The sequence below is a fragment of the Sus scrofa genome, chromosome 2 (assembly GCF_054392235.1).
Source record: "Sus scrofa isolate SSC_HxYL_T2T_F1_AM1 chromosome 2, Sscrofa_HxYL_maternal_Yorkshire_Landrace_v2.0, whole genome shotgun sequence".
Lineage (NCBI taxonomy): Eukaryota > Metazoa > Chordata > Mammalia > Artiodactyla > Suidae > Sus > Sus scrofa.
The window spans coordinates 61,463,097-61,484,385 of NC_139384.1; the positions used below are offsets into that span (position 1 = coordinate 61,463,097).

The 21,289-nt window shown below is 38.2% G+C and overlaps 1 protein-coding gene across 1 annotated transcript in view; it reads left to right on the plus strand.

The window, feature by feature from the left end:
* LYPD8 (LY6/PLAUR domain containing 8) overlaps positions 1-21,289 on the plus strand; it is a 120,508-nt gene that overhangs the window by 21,515 nt on the left and 77,704 nt on the right. Inside the window, exons 2-3 of the mRNA XM_085012173.1 lie at positions 18,038-18,187; positions 19,205-19,373. The gene's annotated coding sequence lies outside the window, so the exon portion shown is untranslated. The remainder of the gene's footprint in view (positions 1-18,037; positions 18,188-19,204; positions 19,374-21,289) is intronic.

A 21,289-nucleotide genomic window follows, 5' to 3' on the forward strand; every position in this document is an offset into this window, starting at 1 on the left:
TGTGTTTTTGTCTTGTTCCTTTTCTGAAAACTACTTCTTTGTCATCTCATAATGTCTACCTTTCTTTTTAACATCCCCTTGACTGTAGGTATGTAGATATAGCAGCAAGTGCCCAGTCCTGGAGTTCTCAGTGGTGGTAGCAGTTCATGTGTACCCAGAAAATGTATTTGGAGCAATGGTATCACACTCCCTCTCCTGGAGCTTTCTGGCTGCTATAGATGGCATCTGTGAAGTAGGTGGCAATGATTCACAGTTCACAGGATTTCTTTTGTACCACAAGAGGGCTGCAGTATATCATCCAACCCCTCCTGCTACCACGTAGCTGGGTGGAGCAGTGGAATTTGTGCTTTTCCTAGTTGGACAGTTTGCACCTCCTGTGGGGAAACAGGCCGTGGTGCCTCTTCTGGTGTGTGATCAGCCTCACTAGCATGAGCCCTTGCAGAGCCACTTGGTGAAGCCCCAGAGCTTGTACTTTTCCTGGGTTAGGCAGTTTACAGCTCCTATGGGGAATGGACACTGGCAGCCAACTCTCTACTCCTTTGGAACTGGCACCACTAGCGTAAGTCCCTCAGAGCCACTGGGCACAGCCACAGTACTTGCGTTTTCCCAGGTTGGGTAGTTTGCATCTCTCACAGGGAATGGTTACCACTGGAATCTCTTCTGGCACGGGTTGGGTACCACTTGCATCGGGGCTACAAGCAGGAACTGAGAGCTTCTGTTATTCCCCCAGGTGGTTACTCTGCCTGCTCCAAGAACTTTGTAGCCCTAAGGGTAAGGCTGCATTCCATCTGTTGCTAGGCAGCAGCTGCTGCTGAGTGGCTCCAACAGCTGAAGAAGACATTGTTCTGCACCTTGAGAAAGCATGCACAGGGAACAAAGCTGTAATGGTGGCTCCCACCCCTTCCTTCGAGAACCCCCAAACAATGGGACCTAACCTCTAAGCACAACTAGGTTGTCTGTTTACACACCTTCAGTTGTGGTTTCCATAACTTTAATACCTCCAGGTGGTTTTTGCACAACCAACTCTGTTTTATTCCAATATAGCCAGCCCCAGCTTTCTCTTTGAGTCTGATCTCTCATGCCAGAGGTTTAGTTCACAACACATATGGTTGCCTATAGAACTGACCATTTTTGAAGTATTGTTTCTGTTTTTTTTTTTTTTTTAAATGTCGATGCCAATTTATTTTGTCTTTTTGTTGTTGTTGTTGTTGTTGTTGTTGTTATTGTTGCTATTTCTTGGGCCGCTCCTGCGGCATATGGAGGTTCCCAGGCTAGGGGTTGAATCGGAGTTGTAGCCACCAGCCTACGCCAGAGCCACAGCAACGCGGGATCCGAGCCGCGTCTGCAACCTACACCACAGCTCAGGGCAATGCCGGATCGTTAACCCACTGAGCAAGGGCAGGGATCGAACCCGCAACCTCATGGTTCCTAGTCGGATTCGTTAACCACTGCGCCACGACGGGAACTCCTGTTTCTGTTTTAACCACATTACATGATTGTTTAGTTTCTCCTCTGTCTTGGCTTATCTCCTCACTTGTGGGGAAACTTCCTAGGGTGCAGGAGGTTTTCCTCTCCTAAGGTTGCAGGTTTTGTCTTGCTTATTTTCACTTCTTTTTATTCTTTCTTCCTTTTGTCCTATTTGGTTTCATGAAGTTTTTCTTGCTCTATAATAATCCTGAGGTCTTTTGTCCATTTTTAGCAAATTTTCTGTGTGAATACTTCCTCATGTAAATGTATTGTCAATGTATTTGTAGGAATGGTAAGCCTCACATCCTACTAATTTGCCATCTCAGCATGAGTTCAGTTATATTAATTTCAAACAAAGAAGAATTTAGAATAATGAAAATTATCAAGAATTAAAAGGAGTACTACATAGTGATAATGGGGTCAGTTTTCTAAGAAGACAATCTTAAATTTCTAAGAAGCAATCTTAAATATGTAAGTAACAAAGGAGAGTCAAAATATGTGTCAAAAGAGGTTCTTGAAGAGCTATTTGCACATCCATATTCAAAACAGAACTCTTCACAATAGTCAAAAAGTAGGAGCAAATCGAATGTCCCTTAACAGATGAATAGATAAGCAAAATGTGGTATATGAATACAAAGGAATATTATTCAGCCTTAAAAAGGAAGAAAATTCTGACACATGCTACAATATGGATTAACTTTGAGGGCATTATGCTAAGTGAAATAAGCCAAATACTATACTATTCTACTTATATGAGATACCTAGAGTAGATATATTTATAAGAATGGGTAGTTTCTAGGAGATGGAGGGAGCAGAAAAAAGTGAGTTGTTATTGAATAGGTATTGTTTCGGTTTTGCAGTATGAAATAGTTCAGGAGATTAACTGCACAACAATATGAATATGCATTAATTCATTAAAATTACCATCTTAACCATGTCTAAGTATACAGGGTTAAGACGGTAATTTTAATGTTATGAATTTTTAATCCTAACAAATTTGAAATGGTAGAAGTCATACAAGGTATGTTTTCAAAGCACAATTTGTGATTATTAGTAATCAATTAACAGAAAGCAGATAATTCTCATATATTCAGAAATGAAACAAAACATTTAAAAATAATGTATTAAGAAGCTTAAAGAGGAATAAAAACATTTTTGAAATAAATGAAAGTACAATTTATCAAATTTTGTGAGGTACAGTGAAAGTAGTGTGGAGAGAAATTTATAGCATTTAATGTATATATTAGAGAAAATATAAAATCAATAAGTTAGGATTTTCCCTTAAGAAACTAGAAGAAACAATAGCCTAAAGCAAACAGAACAGAACATCAGCATAGAAACAGTAAAATTAAAAGTGAGAAACCAGTAGGAAAAAAAATCAATCAAACAAAATCAGGCTAACAAGGAAAAAAGAGAAGAAATATAAATTACCAGTATCAAATGTTCATTACTAATGATCCCATGGACATTGGAAAGATAATAAAGGGAAACTATGAACAATCTCAGTCTCAGAAATCAGATGTTTTTAATGAAAACACCAATTTCCTGAAATACATAAATTGCTAATATTCACAAAGGAGTTAGATAAGCCAAATAGTCCTATGTTTATTAAAGAAGTGGAATAAATCATTAATAAACTTCCTCAAAGGAAAGCACCAGGTCCAGATGGTTTCATTGGTGAATTCTAAGAGACATTTAGAGTAGAATGGATACCAGTTCTTCGGAGTCACTTCCAGAAAATAGAAGCAGTGGGAACACTTCCGAACACATGCTATAAGGACAGATTTATCCTAATACAAAACCAAATAAAGACATCACAAGAAATGAAAACAATGGCTCATTATCTATTATGAACATCATTTCAAAAAAATGCTTACTAAAATATTAACAAATAAAAACAAACAATATATATTACACAACATAACAAGGTGGGATTTATTCCAGGTATGTAAGGCTGATTCAACATCCTAAAAATCAATCAATGTAATTAGTCACATCAACATACTACAGAAGAAAAATCATATGATATTAATTGATGCAGAAAACAGACAAAATCCAACACTCATTCCTGATAAAAATTCTCAGCAAATTAGTAATAGAGTAAAATTTTCTTATTTGAGAGAGAATATACAGAAAACTTACAGCTAGCATCATACATAATGATGAAAACTGGATGCTCTCCTGAGAGTTGGAACACAGCAAGTGTGTCCTCTCTTGGCACTCCTCTTCAACTCTGTACTGGAACTCATAGCGAGTGCAATAACAAAAGAAAAAAAAATCAGAAGTTAAATATTAGAAAGAAAGAAGCAAAGCTATTTATAGAAGATACAACTGTCTACATATAAAATTCCAAATAATTGACAAAAAACCCAAACAATTAATTAAAATAAGCAAATATTGTAAGATCACAGGGTACAAAGTTAATATACAAAATTAAGTTACTAATCTTTAGGACATTATACTAAGTGAAATAAGTCAATCATAACAAGACAAATATTGCATGATTTCACTTATATGAGGTACATAGAGTAGTTGAATTTATAGAGATAGAAAATAGAATGGTTGTTACCAGGGACTTGGAAGAAGGGAAATTGGGAAAGAATTGCTTAAGTGTATAGAGTTTCAATTTTGCAAGAAGAAAAAGTTCTGGAGATTAATTTCACAACAATGAGAATATATTTACCACTTGTGGATTTCCCTTGTGATGAAGTAGGTTAAGGATCCAGTGTTGTCACTACAGTGTCTTGGGTCACTGCTGTGGCTCTGGGTCAGCTCCCTGGCCTGGGACTTTCCACATGTAATGGGTTTAACCAAAAAGAAAAATAAAGAAAGTATTTAATACTTGAAAATGATTAAATGATAAATTTTTGTTATGTTATATATTTTACCATAATCAAAAAGTGATAGTCTATTAAAAAAGAATTACTGGGAGTTCCCGTTGTGGCGCAGTGGTTAACGAATCCGACTAGGAACCATGAGGTTGCGGGTTCGATCCCTGCCCTTGCTCAGTGGGTTAACGATCCGGCGTTGCTGTGAGCTGTGGTGTAGGTTGCAGAAACAGCTCGGATCCCGCGTTGCTGTGGCTCTGGCGTAGGCCGGTGGCTACAGCTCCGATTGGACCCCTAGCCTGGGAACCTCCATATGCCGCGGGAGCGGCCCAAGAAATAGCAACAATAACAGCAACAACAACAACAACAACAACAACAAAAAAAAAAAGACAAAAAGACAAAAAAAAAAAAAAAGAATTACTTTCTATATACTACAATGAACAATTGAAATTTGAAATTTTAAAGTTCCATTTAAAATATTACCCTGGAGTTTGCTGTGGCACAGTGGGTTAAGAACCCAACAGTATGCATGAGGATACAGGTTCGATCCCTGGCCTCATTCAGTGGGCTAAAGATCTGGTGTTGCCACGACCTGAGGCATAACTGTGGATATGGCTTGGATCTGGTGATACTATGGCTGTGGTGTCAGCTAGTGTCTATGGCTCTGATTTGACCCCTAGCCTGGGAACTTCCATTTGCTGTGGGTGAGGCCCTAAAAAAAAGAAAAATAAAATAAAACCCTGAAATATGAAATACTTAGTCTAACAAAATATATAAAGAATTTATATGGAGAAAACTGTAAAACATTGGAAGAAGATCTAAGTAAATGGACTGGAAGTCTCAATTCTTGGATTGGAAATTTCAATTATATTATCAGTTTTTCCCCAACTTGATCTATATAGTCAATGCAATTCCAAATATAATCCCAGCAAGCTATAGTGTATATTAACAAACTGATTCTAAACTTTATATGGAAAGGCAAAAGATCTAGAATAGACAATGCAACATTAAAGAAAAGAACAAATTTGGAGGACTAACACCACTCAATTTCAAATCCTACCATAAATTGCAATAATCAAGCCAGTGTATTATTGATAAAAAAACAGACACATAAATCAGTGGAACAGAAAACAGAGCCCAGAGATAGGCCAACACAAATATAGTCAACTTATCTTTGTCCAAGAAGCAAAGACAATTCAATGGAGAAAGGATAGTCTTTCAACAAGTGGCACTGAAAAATTGGACATATATGCAATAAAAGGACTTGAGGATTTCCCTGGTGGCTCAACAGGTTAAGGATTCTGTGTTGTCAATTCTGTGGCTCAGGTCACTGCTGTGGATTTGACCCCTGGTCTGGGAATTCTGCATGCCATAAATAAATAAAGTAAAAATTGTAAAAAGTAATTTATTTTTTTTTTGTCTTTTTTGCCTTTTCTAGGGCCACTCCCATGGCATATGGAGGTTCCCAGGCTAGAGGTTGAATTGGAGCTGTAGCCTCTGGCCTACACCAGAGCCACAGCAATGCGAGATCTGAGCTGTGTCTGCGACAGCTCACGGCACAGCTCACGGCAATGCCGGATATTTAACCCACTGTGCAAGTCCAGGGATTGAACCTGCAGCCTCATGATTCCTAGTCGGATTCCCACTGAGCCATGGTGAGAACTTCTGTAAAAAAGTAATTTACAAAAAAACAAAACAAGAGAACTTCAATGTAGACCTTACAATTTCTACAAAAATTAACTCAAATGGATCATAAACCTAAATGTAAAATGATAAACTATAAAGCTTCTTGAAGAAAACATAAGAGAAAATGTTCTGACTTTGGGTTTGATAATGTATTTTTCAAACAATACTGCTAATAATATCTATAAAATTTTTTTTGATGTATTAAAACTAAAAGCTCTTCTCTACAAAAGACATTGTTCAGAGAATGAAAAAACAAGTTAAAGATTAGAGAAAATTTATAAAACAGAATTTTGATAAAATATGTGTATTCAGAATATACAAAGATCTCTTAAAACTCAACAAGAACACAACTCAACTTAAAAATGGGCAAAATATCAGAATAGACAGGTCAGAGAAAGACGGCAAATAAGCATACACAAAGGTGCTCAACATCATATGTCCTTAAGGAATTGCAAGTTAGAAAAATAAGATACCAGTACATACTTATTAGAATGGCCAAAATCAAATAAATAATAACACTAAATGATGGAAAGAATGGGGAACAAAATGAATGGTCATTGGTAATGGGAATGCAAAATGCTACAGCCTCTTTGAAGACAATCTGGTACTTTCTTACAAAACTAAACATAATCTTTCATAACAAAATGACACACAGTCATGCTTCTAGGCATATACCCAACAGATTTGAAAATTTATGTCCATGCAGAAACCTGCATGTGCATGTTTATAGCAGATTTATTCATAATCACCAAAAGCTGGAAGCAAGCAAGATGCCCTTTAATAGAGGAATGGATAAACAAACTGTGGTACATCCATACAGTAGAAAATTATTCAGTGATTAAAAATAAATGAAAAAAAAAAAAGGAGTTCCCATTGTGGTTCAGTGGTTAATGAATCCAACATCCATGAGGATGCAGGTTAGATCCCTGGCCTTGCTCAGTGAGTTAAGGATCCAATGTTGCCATGAGCTGAGGTGTAGGTCACAGATGCAGCCTGGATGCTGCATTGCTGTGGCTATGACATAGGCTGGCAGCTACAGCTCCTATTTGACCCCTAGCCTGGAAAACTCCATCTGCCATAGGTGTGGCCCTTAAAAAAAAATCAAATAAATGATCTACCGTGCCAGGAAAATAAATATATAAATCTAAAATGCATATTGCTGAGTGAAATAAGCCATCCAGAAAAAAACTAAAAAGCCTGTTTCCAATTATACGACATTCTGTGAAAGGCAAAACTTGAGAGACCTTCAAAAGATAGACACTGCCAGGGGTAAAGAAGGAAAAAAAGGTTGAATAAGTAAAACATAGAGAAATTTTTAGAGTAGTGAACTTCTGTGTGGTACATAAATAGTGAATAAAAACAGTAAGCACTTATCAAAACCCATACAACTTTATAGCACAATGAGAAAACAATGTATGATTTTTTTAAAAAAAATTAGGAGGTTATGAGAATTCCTAAAGAATTTAAAATTATTAAAAATAATCTAAATTTATTTTAATGTATGAGGCTATCTTACTGAAGGGTGTGGGGGAATAAGATGCTGACCTAGATAAGTAACTCTGGAAATAAGTGAAGTCCATAAGGCTAAGGCAAATGGAAGTGTCCACAAGCTCCCAGCTGATAAAGTAGTGTTTCATAGGGATAACAATTCTGATACTGCTGTACATGTTTTTTTATATAATGATTTTTATTTTTTTATTATAGCTGGTTTACAGTGTTCTGTCAATTTTCTACTGTACAGCATGTTGACCCAGCTACACATACATGCATAGATTCTTTTTCTCATATTATCATGCACCGTCATAAGTGACTAGACATATTTCCCAGGGCTACACAGCAGGATCTCGTTGCTTATCCATTGCAAAGGCAATAGTCTGCATATATTAACCCAAGTTCCCAATCCATCCTGCTTCCTCCCCCTCCCCCTTGGCAACCACAAATCTATTCTCCCTGTCCATGATTTTCTTTTCTGTGTAAAGTTTCATTTGTGCCATATATTAGACTGCAGATATAAGTGATATCATATGGTATTTGTCTTTCTCTTTCTGACTTACTTCACTCAGGATGAGAGTTTCTAGTTCCATCCAGGTTTCCGCAAATGGCATTATTTTGTTCTTTTTTTATGGCTGAGTGGTATTCCATTGTGTATATATACCACATCTTCCTAATCCAATCATCTGTCCATGGACATTTGGGTTGATTACATGTCTTGGCTATTGTGAATAGAGCTTCAATGAACATGTGGGTTCATGTGTCTTTTTTTTTTTTTTTTTTGTCTTTTTGCTATTTCTTGGGCCGCTCCCGCGGCATATGGAGGTTCCCAGGCTAGGGGTCCAATTGGAGCTGTAGTCTCCGGCCTACGCCAGAGCCACAGCAACTCGAGATCCGAGCCAAGTCTGCAACCTACACCACAGCTCACGGCAACGCCGGATCGTTAACCCACTGAGAAAGCGCAGGGTCCGAACCCGCAACCTCATGATTCCTAGTCGGATTCGGATGCGCCACGACGGGAACTCCTCATGTGTCTTTTTAAAGGAATGTTTTGTCCAGATATATGCCCAAGAGTTGGGTTGCTATGTCATATGGTAGTTTCCATTTGACTCTATGTTCCTCTTTTCTTCCTTTCATTTTTTGGTTGGATGGTTTCCATTTATTTTATGCTTGAGTACTTTTCTTTTCAGTTTTTGTGAATGTAATATTCAGTTGTGATTTGTGGTTGCCCTGTTTTTTAAATATGTTAACCCCCTCTTATATTTGTTTGCTTTAGCCTGATAGTCCTATAGGCTGAAATGCATCATTAAAATAAAAAAAAACAACTTATATTTTCTTATTTCCTTCCCTACATTGTATGATTTTGATGTCTTATTTTTTTTTTTTTTAACATCTTCATGTTTAGATCTGTATGCTGGCTTATTTATGTGATTGCTTTCCAATTGTGCTTTCCTCCATTACATTTCTTCTTTTTTTTTTTTTTTTCTTTTTTTACTTAGGGAAGCCCTTTCAGTATTTGTTTTAGAATGGGTTTAGTATTACTGTACTCTTTTAGCTTTTGTTTTTTGGAGAAATTCTTTATTTTCTCTTCTATTTTAAATGATATTCTTGCTGGATAGAGTATTCTAGGTTGCAAGTTTTTTCTTTTCAGCACTTTAAGTATATCTTGCCACTCCCTTCTGGCCTTTAGTGTTTCTCTGTAGAGAAATCAGCTGATAGCCTTATGGGGGTTCCCTTATAATTAACACTTTCTTTTCTCTTGTTGCCTTTAAACCCTCTCATTATTTTTAACTTTCGCCATTTTTATTATAATATGCCATGGTGTGGGCCTGTTTGGGTTCAACTTGTTTGGGGCCCTCTGTGCTTCCTGTGTCTTGATATCAGTTTTCTTTAGATTTGGAAAGTTTTCAGATATAACTTCTTCAAATATATTTTCAATCCCCTTTTCTTTTTTCTTTTCCTTCTGAAATTCCTATTATGTGTAGATTGGCCTGCTTTATATTATCCCATAGATCTCTTATATTGCTTTCATGTTTTTTTCATTTGGTTTTCTGTCTGCTGTCCTGATTGGGTGATTTCCATTATTCTATCTTCCAAGTCACTAATTCATTCCTCTGCATTATTCATTCTGCTCTTTATTGCCTTTAGCTCAGTTTCCATCTTTGCAAATTAATTTTTTGTTTTTTCTGGGCTCCTCCTTATATTTTCTAGTTTATTTCTAAAGGAATCTGCATTACTGTTCATATCCTCTCTTACTTGATATTCAGCCTTAATTCATTCAGTATTTCCACTATGTTCCTTTTGAACTAAATGTCTGTTAGATTGCTGAGGTCTGTTTCATTGTTGACTGTTTTAAGTGAATTCTCCTCTTCCTTTAATTGGGAATGGTTTCTGAGCTTCTTCATCTTGCTATGTTTTTCTTTTTCTGTGAGTTTGGGGAAGCCAAACTGTAGTTTTGTAGGGCTACTTCCACGCAAGTGCACCCCTTTGTATTTGGGGGGGTGTTACTATTTACTTTTGGTGTGGGAATTTGAATATCTGGTGTCTTTCTTCCATGTGAGCAGGCTATTATCCCCAGGAGAAAGAGGAAATGGGTAGGGCCAGCAGTCAGTGCCTGGTCTCTGGGCTCTCAACAGCAGCAATGACCTGCAGGAAGGTGGCACAAGCTACTCCTAGTTGCAGGGCCCTGGGAAGTGGTAATGAGCTCTAGGCAGATCAAAAAGGTGACCAAAGCATTTGGTAATAGCAACAGCAGGGTGCATGAGTTCCCAGGGGAGTGAGAGCAACAACTTGTGTTTGAGTGCAATACCCTCCTCTGAGGTGATTGGAACCTCAGGTGGTGCCTGTTCCCCTAGTGGTAGCAGGCCACAACTGCCTCTGGAGTCAGCAATAACTGTAGTGGTTTGTCCCTGCCACCTGTAGACCATCCATGAAGCACCCCATCTCACTTCGCCCACATAGGAGGTGCTGCACAGGCTGCTCCTAGTTGCAGGATGCTGGGAAGTGACAGAGATCAGGTGAATGGGTACTGCCCGGAGCATTTAGCAGTGGCAGCAGCAGGTCTCATGTGTTCCCAGGTGTGTGAGAGCACCAACAGGTGATGTTCAGTCACAATGCCCTCCTCCGTGGTGCCCTTGAGGGGATTGGGGCTGCAAGTGGTGCCTGTTCACAGACCCCTAGTGGTGGCAGGCAGCTCCCTCCTCCAGAGCCAGAGATAACTGTGGTGGTTTGCCCCGTCTCCTGTAGACCATTCAAGAAACACCTCATCTGCTGATCCCCCATAGGAGGTGCTGCACAAGCTGCTCATAATTTCAGGTTCCTGGGAAGGGACAGTGATCAAGCGTCTGGGTGCCACCCAGAGAATTTGGCAGTGGCAACTGCAGGACAGGTGTGTTCCCAGGGAAGTGAGAGCAAGAGCATATGGTGCTTGTTAGGCACAATGTTGCCCTTAAACCCCTGATGCCCTTAGGTCACACAAGAGGTGTCTGTCCACACAAGAGTTGCCTTCACAAGAAATACCCAGTCTCCTGTAGACTAGCGAGTGGCTTCTTGCTGACTGCAGCCTGTGCCAGAGCCTTCCAGTCTCCCGTAGACTAGTGAGTAGCTTCTCACCAACTGCAGCCTGCGCCAGAGCCACCTGGTTTCCCATAAACTAGCAAGTCCCTTCTCACTGCCCGTGGCCTGTGCCAGAGCTGCCCTGCCCTTTGAGAGCCCATGGGCATGTGCATGCATGCTCAGGCATAGGGAGTTTCCTATGGTGATCTGCCCCTCCTCCTCTTGCCCTCCCCAACAATGGCGTCTGGCCTCTCCTGAAGGTCTGGACCTTCTTCTGGGTTCCCTCTGCCCTGGTATTCCACTGCCCAGCCTGTAGGGTTCTGCTCCCCTGCCCATGGCACACTGCTCCTTAGCCCCTTAGGCTGTCATCATACTGTCAACACTAGTCCTCTCCCAGGGACTGACCTCCAGAGCCTAAGTCTCAGTGCCTAGCCCCCACATGAGCTTCTCAGGCTATAGTGTCCGGGCCGGTGGTTCAGATGATCTGTGCTGCTCTCACTCTGCTTTACCAGTCTCAGTCCAGCTGCTGCACTTTTCTCAGCAACTTTGAGGTCCTTCTGACTTGGCTGATCTTTCTGTCAGTTAGGTGGCTTCCCAGGAGGTGGGTTCCACTTCTCCTTCACAGCTCCCTCTCAGGAATGCTAGTCCCATCCTGATTCCTTTTCTCTCTCTTTTTTTCTTTTGTTCTACCCAGTTATGTCAAGAGTTTCTTGCCCTTTTTGGAGGTTTAAGTTCTTCTTCCCTCATTCAGTTGATGTTCTGTGTGAGTCATTTTACATGTAGATGTGTTTTTTTGATGTGTTTGTGGGAGAAGTTGAGTGCCACCTCTTATTCCTCCACCATCTTGCTCTGTCCCCATACATGTTTATATTAGAGCTACACAATTTAGAAAAAGGATAACCATGAGTTCCCATTGTGGCTCAGAAGGTTAAGGACCCAAAGTGGTCTCCGTGAGGATGCCTGTTCTATCCCTGGCCTAGTTTAGTGGGTTAAGAATCTAGCATTGCTGCAAGCTGTTGCCTAGGTCACAGATGTTGCTCAGATCTGGTGTTGCTGTGGTTGTGGTGTAGGCCCAAGCTTTAGCTGTGATTTGACTCCTAGCCTTGAAACTTCCATATGCCGCTGGTACAGCCATAAAAAGGAAAATAAAATGAAAAATGTTGCCCAATGGCGGGAATTGTTTTGTTGGATTAAGAGGTTCTGAATAAGAAAGGAAAAGACAGCAGAGTTATTCATGTGCTAATAGAGTAGAATTTGAGACATCAGTATGAAATCATGTTTAGCTTAATATAGATACATGATTATGTGTAGAAATATTTATGGATATATGTATATACATGTGTCACTAAAGCCATGTGTCTCCTAGTTCTATAAGTTAGAAGTGATAATATACTAGTATTAAAGAAGAATTATTCATTGGTGAGGATTTAGATTTGGCATGCCCCTTCTGATGCATTAGCTAGCTATTCTTGAGTATGAGATATAGAACATGACATGTACACCACACAAGACTGCTGGTTACATCCTCTTTTCTAACCCATGTTTTCCCCAAAGTTCTCTGTTCTTAAAGCAAAATGAAAGCCTGTCATGTGTATCTCACTCCCATCCCCATTGCTGTATAAGAGAAAATTCTGCCTACATATCCTGGCATCAGCTTACAGAGGGATTCTGGGATAAGGCAGTGAGAAAAGCCCTCTCACCAACTCACATAGCACCAAGTCAGGCAGGAAAAGGAAAATACTCAGTGGGAGCTTATTTTCACATTTTAGCTGAACATCCACTCCAGCAGCTATCATATAACAAAGAACTTAAGAGTCTTAAGCCATCTAGTGCAAGAAAACCTCTCATAGTTTTCAGTGACATCTTACAACTTCTACCAATTAAAAATAAAGAAAACCTAAGGGTCAAATTTCTGCAGAGCACCTGTCATAAACATTCCACAAGAAAGCTTCAAACTGTTATTTTTTTTGGTATTATTCTCTCCCTAGGCAGTGCTTTAAGCAGTTAGAGAGAAATTTAATGACTCTTCTGTCACTGTGGAAGACATCCAGGAAAAATACAGGGAAACATAGAATTTGTGAGGACAATGGGGAAAATGCAATATCACATTTGCTGAATTCCATATATTCGGTATTTTGTGTGTTCACTTTCATTGCTCTCAAAAATTTTCTAGTTTCTCTTTTGATACTTCTTTGACTAATTATTTAGGATTGTGTTTAATTTACATGTTTTTATTAGTGTCCTAAACTTTCTGTTACTGATTATAATTTCATTTCATTATAGCTAGAGAATACACTTTATATGATTTTTAGCTTTTAAAATTTATTGAGTTTTTTAATGGCCTGGGGTTTAAATAGAAGTCTCTGATTATTGTTGAATTGCCTATTTTGCCTTCATTTCTGCCATGTTTTTTGGTGCTTTGTTGTTCGGTGTATATGTGTTAATAATTTTTATATCCTTCTGATTGACTGGCCCCTTTTCATTATAAAATGTTCTTGCATGTAATTAGTAATATATTTTCCCTGAAATCCATTTTTTCTATAATGAGTGTAGCCATTCCAGCTTTATTTATTTTTTGTTGTTGTTGCATGATATATCATTTTCCATCAATTTACTTTCTTTCTGTTTGTATTTTTAAATTTAAAGTGTGTCTCCTTTTGGGAGTTCCTGTCGTGGCTCAGTGGTTAATGAAACCGACTAGGAACCATGAGGTTGCGGGTATAGGTCACAGACACAGCTTGGATCCTGCGTTGCTGTGGCTCTGGCGTAGGCCGGTGGCTACAGCTCCGATTAGACCCCTAGCCTGGGAACATCCATATGCCTCAGGTGTGGCCCTAGAAATGGCACAAAAAAAAAAAAGACAAAAAATAAATAGTGTCTCCTTTAAACAGCATATTGTTGGAACTGTTTTTTAAATCCAGGCTGATGATCTCTGCCTTTTGATTGTGTTACTTAATCCATTCACATTTAATGTTATTATCGATATAGTTGAGCTGATATCTGCCATATAAATTTTTGTTCTCAGAGTTCCCACTGTGGCTCAGTGATAATGAAACCAACTAGTATCCAAAAGGATGTATGTTTTAACCCTGGCCCCACTCAGTGGGTTAAGGATACGATGTTGCCATGAGATGTGTGTAGGTCACAGGCATAGCTAGGATTCTGTGTTGCTGTGGTTGTGGCATAGGCCAGCAGTTGCAGCTCCAATTCAACCTCTAGCCCAGGAACTTCCATAGGCCACATGTGTGGCCCTAAAAAAAATGTTTTCTATATATCTCAAATCTTCTTTGTTCTATGTTCTATTCTTTTCACTATTTTTGCATTTAGTGAATATTTTCCAATAAATTATTTTATTTAATGAATTTTTACTACATTTAAAATTTTCATATGTATGTATGTAATTGTCTCTTTTTTTTTTGTCTTTTTGCCTTTTCTAGGATGCTCCTGCAGCATATGGGGGTTCCCAGGCTAGGAGTGTAATCAGAGTTGTAGCTGCCAGCCTATGCCAGAGCCACAGCAATGCGGGATCGGAGCCGCGTCTGTGACCTACACCACAGCTCACAGCAACACAGGATCCTTAACCCACTGAGCAAGGCCAGGGATTGAACCTGCAACCTCATGGTTCCTAGTCAGATTCGTTAACCACTGAGCCACCACAGGAACTCCTGTATTTATCTTTTAAGGGCCACACCCACACCATAGAATTCTTGGGCTAGGGGTCAAATTGGAGCTGCAGCTGCTAGCCTATGCCACAGCTCATCGCAATGACAGATCTTAAACCCACTGAGTGAGGCCAGGGTTTGAACCCACATCCTCATGGATACTAGTTGGATTCATTGTTGCTGAGAAACAGCAGGAACTCCATTACATATTTTTCTTAATTATTTTCTCAGAAGTTGTAATAAGGCTTGCTATGTATAACTTTACATCAGATTCATCTTTGTATTTGTGCCAGCTAAATTTCATTTGGCATACAAACACTACTCCTATGTAGCTTTATCACATTGGTGAATGTTATAAAAATAACGATAGTAACTGTTATAATTTTTACTTTGTATAACAGCATATTTTTTAAAGAAACTAAAAAATGAGAACAAGTATATATTTATACATTATCATTTGTCTCTTGATTTGTTCCTATGAATTTGAATAGCCATCTTTACCCAGTACAGCTTTGCTCCCATTATCCTCCTTTGTGCTGCTTTTTACAAATATATTACATTTCTATATGTTATAGGCACAATAATATATTATATACATATCATTTTATACCATTGATTTTTAAATTACTTAAGAGAAGAAAGGAGAAAAAATGTGCATTTAAACTTTTGCAATTGCATAATTTTATTTGACACTGTCCTTTTTTTGGTATGGATTTAAATTAATGTCTGATATCACTTGCTTTCATCTTGAAGATATTTTAGTGTTTCTTGTAAGGCTGATCTGCTAGCAACAGATTCCCTCTGTGTTTATCTGGGAATATCTTTTACTTTAATTTTTGAAAGATAACTCTATTTAATATAAAATTATTGGTTGACAGTTTTCTTTTTCTTTGAACTCTCGAATATGTTATCTTACTACCTTCAGACCTCTACTTTTTCTGATGGGGAGCCAGCTCTTAATCTTATTGGGGTTCCCTTGTAAGTAAAATGTAGTTTTTCTCTTGCGACTTTCAAGATTTTCCCTTTGTTGCTGTCTTTTAGCTTTTTTTTAAAAAAATATTTTGTATCTGTTTATGGATCTCTTTGTGTTTATCCTACTTAGAGTTGTTTTTTTTTTTTTTTCTTTTTACAGTCTTACCTGTGGCATATGGAAGTTCCCATGCTAGGGGTCAAATCAGAGCTGCAGCTGCCAGCCTATGCCACAGTCATGGTAAGGCAGGATCAGAGCCAGGTCTGTGATCTATACCACAGCTCATGGCACTGTGGGATGTGTAACCCACTGAGTGAAGCCAGGGATCAAACCTGCATCCTCATGGCTATTAGCCAGGTGGTTATTAACCTACTGATCCATGATGAGTATGTGTAGATAAATTTTTAAAAATAAATTCAGGACATTTTCAGGCCATTATTATTTTGAATATTTTTTCTGGTTTTTCCTCTCTTTTCTATTCTCCTAGAACCCCCATTATGTATATGCCTTGTACTTAATGGTGACACATTTCTCTGCTGCAACCTTCATTTTTCTTTATTTAAAAATTCTCTCTTCTCTTTGGATTGCATAATCTCTATTGATCTATCTCCAAATTGGTCAATTTACTGTTGACCCCCTCGAGAATATTTTCTATTTCAGTTATTATACATTTCAACTCCAGAATCTCCATTTTTGGGGGGGCTACACCCACAGCATATGGAGGTTCCCAGGCTAGGGGTCCAATTGGAGCTACAGCTGCCAGCCTACAGCACAGCCACAGCAACATCAGATCTGAGATGCCTCTGCGACCTACACCACAGCTCACGGCAATGCTGGATCCTTAACCCACTAAGTGAGGCCAGGGATCAAACCCTCAATATCATGGTTCCCAGTTGGATTCATTTCTGCTGCTCCACGATGGGAACTCCTGCCATCATATCTTCCTTTACTTCTTTAACCATGGCTTCCTTTGAACATATTTATAGCAACTACTTTGGAGACTTTTCTGTTAAATCTGACATCTGTTCACTTGTGATGGTTAATTTTATGTGTCAACTTAGCTGGGTCACAGTAGGTATGTAATCAAACATTATTCCAGATATTTCTGTAATTTTTGATGAGATTAATGCTTAAATCAATAGACTTTGATTAAAGCAGATTATCCTCCATAATATGGGTGGGTCTCATGCAATAAATTGCAAATCTTAATAGAAAAAAATTGACCACCATATAAGAAGAGGGAACTCTGCCAGCTGACTGCCCTTTGGAATTGAACTATAATTCATTTCTGAGCCTCAATCCTGATAGTTTGGTCTGCAATTTTGGACTTGCAAAACCTCCACAATCATCTCTCTCTCCCTCATTCCATAGATAAAGCTATATATATTTTTTATTTTTTTTCTTCCAACTTCCTTTATTCAAAAATGAAAGAAAGACTTCCTGTTGTGGCACAGAAGAAATGAATCCAATTAGTATCCATGAGGATGCAGGTTCAATCCCTGGCCTCACTCAGTGGATTGGGTATGCAGTGTTGCTGTGAGCTGTGGTGTAGGTCACAGATGTGGCCCGGATCCTGTGTTGTTGTGGCTGTGGCATAGGCCAGCAGCTGTAGCTCTGATTTGACCCCTAGCCTGGGAAATTCCATATGGCCCCAGCCAGGTGTGGCCCTAAAAAATAAAAAATAAATAAGTAAATAAATAAATAAACAAAAGAGGTACAAAAACATAGAACTAAAATGTCCAATGGCATCTAAAATATCAGGTTCACCAAACAAAGGTTTAAAAGTAAATTTGCCTTTTTGGGTGATTAATTATAATATATAGTTATATATACATATATATAATATATAGTTATAGATCTATATCTATATACCATATATTTATATCTACTATCTATCTATCATCTATCTACTTATCTCTGGTTCTGTTTCTCTGGAGAACACTAGCATAGATTTTGATTCCAAGAGTGGCTCTAGAGGAACTGAATCTTATGAATGAGTTTTCTGAATTGATTCTGGGGTTTCTGGAATTGATTCTCTATTCTGATTAAATTTAAATATACTAATGACTATATTTTCAGTAAAAAGTGTACTGTTAGTCCATGGTATGATGTGGCATAAAGATATGCAAAATATCACAATTAGATGCACCTAATCAATAATTTATAAGAGGAAATGTTCTGGGTGACTATGTATATGTTACCTTTGAATATTTTTGTCAAACCAGTAAGTATAATAAATTTGGTTCTCTGCTCTTCAAGTGCTGGAAAAAGTGGAGGAAAAAAAAAGAGTTCAGGGACTTGAACTCCCAGCTCAATTACTTCATAAATGACCTGAAAACTTCTATGTCTGTACTTAAAGAGGTCCCCCTTTTCCCCAGCATCCACAGAGTTGAGATTGCTGAAAACTAAACCTGGAATATCACCATATGAGTGACTGAACTACAATGCAATTTGAATTTCCAAACCTGCATGGCGTCTACTATTAAAGTGAGAGCATTTATTTGGAAGAAATGGAATCCTAGAAGATGGTAAGATTCTGATAAAACTGAGAGCATTGAACCCCTAAATTCTTTCTTCCCCCTTTTTATTGAGAAATAATTGATATAATCAGGGTATAAGTTTAAGGCATATAGCATGATAATTTGATTTATATATATTGTGAAATGATTACCACAGTATGTTTATCTTCTCATATAGACACAATAAAAAGGCAAAAAAAGAAGAGAATAAAGGAAAAACATTTTTCTCCTTGTGATACATCTTAGGGTTTACTCTTTTCACAATTTTCCTATATCTCATACAGCAGTATTAGCTATAGGAATTCATGCTGTATATCACATCTTTAGTATTTATTTTATGACTAGAAGTTTGTATGTTTTGACCATCTTCTTCCAGTTCCCTCTGCTCCTACCTGTTGCTTTTGGTATAGTAATCAAGTCTGGTCTCTTTTCCTATGAGTTTTTTTTTTTTTTTTTTTTTAAAGTCTACATATTAGTGAGATCATACAGAATTTGTCTTTCTCTGTCAGGGTAATCATGGTGTCTTCAAGGTCCACCCATGTTGTCACAAATGGTAGAATTACCTCATTTTTTATGGCTAATTAATATTCCATTGTGTGTGCTATATGTATAAACACATAACACACACACACACGGCAACTTTATCCATCCATTATTAATATTTAGATTGTTTCAATGTCATTACTATTGTTGGATTATATTATAGTTCTATTTTTTTTTTTGAGGTCCCTTCACACTGTTTTCCATAGTGGCCCTACCAATTTATAATACCACCAAGAGTTCATGAGGGTCCCCTTTTCTTCACATCCATGCCAACATTTGTTATCACTTTACTTTTTGATGATGGCCTTTCTAGCAGATTTGTAGTGATATTTCACTATGGTTTTAATTTGAATTTCCTGAATGACTAGTTATGTTGAGCATCTTTTTGATCTTTCATTTATCTCCTTTAGAAAAATGTCTATACAAGTCCTTTGCACATTTTTAAATTGTGATCCCCTAAATTTGCTGAATCTTCTTCATCAGTGGAAGCAGCCTCCTATCTGAGATTCATCCTGCGTTGACTGATGAGATTGTAATGACCTCCCCTGAAGGAACTGCCTTGTAAAACATTACTGATGGACCTACACGCCCCCCACACTGCTCTTTGTTTCTAGACCTATAACTAGACTGGAGTTCCAGAAGGCCCCTACAGGTGAGGTATGAAGTACAATCCATGAGGAAGTGTGCCACAATCTAAAACAGCTACTTGATTTTTCCATTTTATAGACACAGAAATCTGGGAAATATATGTAGGAATGGATATAGAGGATGGGATAATGGTGGAAGAACCATAAAGTTGGATCATGCCAAAATATATTGATATGGGCCCACTAATCAGGTATTCTGAGTTTGTGTTGCAGTTTAAGGAGTTAGAATGGGCTGTAAAAGTTTGGTTGGTTGACTGAAACACTGTGGGCCATGAGAAGTGACCCACAGTGAATGAACTTGAAACATTAGACCTGCTTTGGTGTACTGCAGAGAGGGTAATCAAGGCTTAGGGTGCTTGGAATGTTAAAGTGGAATTGTCATCTAAGAGCTATCAGTGACCCTGCAAGTGTCCAGAGAACAGATCTTTCATGATTTTGAGAAGCAATTTTGTAAGAAGGGTCTAAGCATCCTTGAAGAGCCCTGTTTCCACTCCTTTCTGTAGATTGGAACTTGGAACTACTGCCAGTGAATTGAAAAAAAGCTAAATATAATGAGAATAACTGGATTAAGAGATGGCAGGGTCCATGTGGCAGTACTCAGTCACTAAAGGCAAGGTGGATGTCACTACCATAATGAATAACAGTCAAAGAAGAAATCAGAATAGCCTGACTTTCAGAGACCTGTGGTATTAGCTAGTTGATCATGATATTCCAAGGAGTGAAATAGATAGATTTGACTTCATCTGTCTAAGTAGATTTCTAAGTCAAGTAAACAATAATTTGACTTGAGTCATAGAGTCACAACATTTCAATCAATCCCCAGACTTGATTCAGTTTATATGTTCAGAATCCCTTGAAGGTAGGTCCCTGATAACATTGCTAAAAACTCATACTGTTAATATTTCTCCCAGCTTTTCCCCAAAGGGCATACAGCCTTTTACCAGAGTGACTGTATATTCAGAAAAAGGTAATGATCAGACCTTTTGGGGATTACAAGATACTACCTATGAACTCATACTGACTCTAGGATATCAAAAACATCATTGTGGTCCACCAATCAGAGTAGGGATTTATGGAGGTCCAGGGATGAATGGAGCTTTAGCTCAGATCCAGCTCACAATGGGCTCAATGGGTCTCTGTCCCTATTCTGTGGTTATTTTCCTAGTTCTTAAACACATAATTGGGATAGACATCCTCAGCAGCTGGCAGAATCCTCACATTGTTTATCCCAACTCTGAAGCAAGAGCTATTATGGTGGAATGAAGTAGAACTGTCCCTACCTAGAAAAATAATAAACCAAAAGCAATAATACACACCTGGATGGATTGCAGAGTGGTGCCACCATCAAAGATTTGAAAATTGTGGGGATGGTGATTTCTCAATATCTCCATTCAACTTGCCTATTTATTCTGTGCAGAAGATAGATGTATCTTGGAGAATGACAGTGGATTATTGTAAGCTTAACTGGTTGGCCACTATGCTGTACCAGATGTGGTTTTATTGCTTAAGCAAATTAACACGTCCCTTGGTACCTGGTATACAGCTATTGATTTGGCAAATAATTTTTTCTCCATCTCCATTAGTAAAGGCCACCAGAAGGAGTTTGCTTTCAGCAGGCAAGGTAAGCTATATATTTTGACTGTTCTACCTCAGAGTTATATAGACTCTCCATCTCTATGTCATTATTTAGTTTGAAAGCCTTTCTTTCACAAGATATCACACTTCTCTATTACATTGATGACATTGTTATTATTGGAACAAATGAGCATAAGCAGCAACTAATCTAGGCTTATTAGTAATACATTTGTGTGTCAGGGAATGAGAAGTAAATCAAACAATTTAGGGGCCTTGCACCTCAGTGAAATTTCTAGAAGTCCCATGGTGTAGAGCAGGTAGAGATATCTCTTCTATGTGAAGGATA